General features: G+C 51.9%; 1 protein-coding gene across 4 annotated transcripts in view; it reads left to right on the forward strand.

The window, feature by feature from the left end:
• Positions 1-970: 970 nt before the first annotated feature.
• Positions 971-1,329, forward strand: part of BCLAF1 (BCL2 associated transcription factor 1) — a 32,212-nt gene continuing 31,853 nt past the window's right edge. The window contains exon 1 of one of the 4 annotated variants that reach the window (XR_657684.2): positions 971-1,103. The gene's annotated coding sequence lies outside the window, so the exon portion shown is untranslated. The remainder of the gene's footprint in view (positions 1,104-1,329) is intronic. The other 3 variants (XM_009281477.2, XM_009281475.2, XM_009281480.2) reach the window with 3 other exon arrangements.

Below are 1,329 nucleotides of genomic sequence, written 5' to 3' on the forward strand. Positions count from 1 at the left end.
GAGAGCTCTCCATCACTGAAGGGAAATAACATGAGCATCCCACAGGCCTTCAGAACCATTAAGAAAGGGGTGTGCGTGGGGGGGTTGTGTGCAGCCAAATCCCAACAATTCTGGAAACCTTACTGGCCCTAGCAAGCTGGCTTCCTCCCACAAGTGCTTATCAAGCAGCCTCCATGTTAATAGCATCTTATTGTTGGTTACAGCAAAAGCTGTAGCACGAGCTGCACTCAAGCTACAGGTTAGTTACCCCTGCATAAAGGAAAAAGCTTAAAAGGAGAGAGGGAATTGTGTGTCTGTAGGCCAGGCTGCTCATCAGTTAACCACAACTGGTCAGAACTAAAAACTTTCACCACGTTTATGTTTTAGCATCAGCCACTCATTGGTTGCTGCCTTCATAGAAGGCCATGTTTAAAGCACTTAGCAGCCAAAAAAAATTATACACTGTATAATTAAAACACCACCATAGGTTAGATAGATCTAAGCAGTGCATTACTTTCTCTATGCAGGAAATGGCAAACCAGCATTTGGGGATTGTGTCTGCCTTTTGGCAGATTTTGGGGATCTGATGCCTTTTTCCTCCATCAGTTGATTTGGGCTGCCTCCCAGTCATTGTCCCCTGAATTTAAAAACTTAGCTAAAACCGTGCATATGCATCTTTTCCTGCTCTTTTTTTTTATAGTTTTTTTTTTCCTTTGCCTCAGAAATAATCTGCAATAGCCTTTAAAAAAAAATAAATCAGCTGTGTAAGATTTGAGTAGCTTAGATTTAGGACCTAGTCAGCCGACACACATCTTTGTGCCTCAGTCAATACTGTTCACCCACAGCCCTTTGCTGCACTTTTTGGTGGTACAGAAACCCCTCGGGCAATTTCCCCGGGGCACGCTTTCCCCAAACGCTGCGCCGCTGTATTGCAACCAAGCGATGGGCGCACATCTGCTGCAAAAGCTGCTGCAGTAAAGTACCGCTGCTACGCGATCTCCTTCCTGGTGCACGGGAGCGTCGGATGCAAATGCCGCTTGATGGTGCTCCGCTGGCTGGGCTCCGCTTTACAGACAAGCCCTTCCAAGCAACTCCCGTGGATGGATGCGCACCCCGCCCGACAGGTAACCAGGCAGCGGCTCGGCCGGCGGGAGGAGGGCCCGACCCCTCGGATCGCTCTTTGGGGAAGGAGCGGATAAAAGGCGACAGCTTTTAGTTGCGGCGGCGCGGGAGGAGACAAGAGCTGCAGCCGGCGGGGCACGGAGCCCCCGGCCGGGGGACAGGGTGAGGGGGCGTCGGGCAGGGCCGGGCCGGGCCGCGCCGCTCCCCCGGGGCACAGGCCCGGGGGCA

This window comes from Aptenodytes forsteri, unplaced genomic scaffold (genome assembly GCF_000699145.1).
Source record: "Aptenodytes forsteri isolate BGI_AS27 unplaced genomic scaffold, ASM69914v1 Scaffold82, whole genome shotgun sequence".
NCBI lineage: Eukaryota > Metazoa > Chordata > Aves > Sphenisciformes > Spheniscidae > Aptenodytes > Aptenodytes forsteri.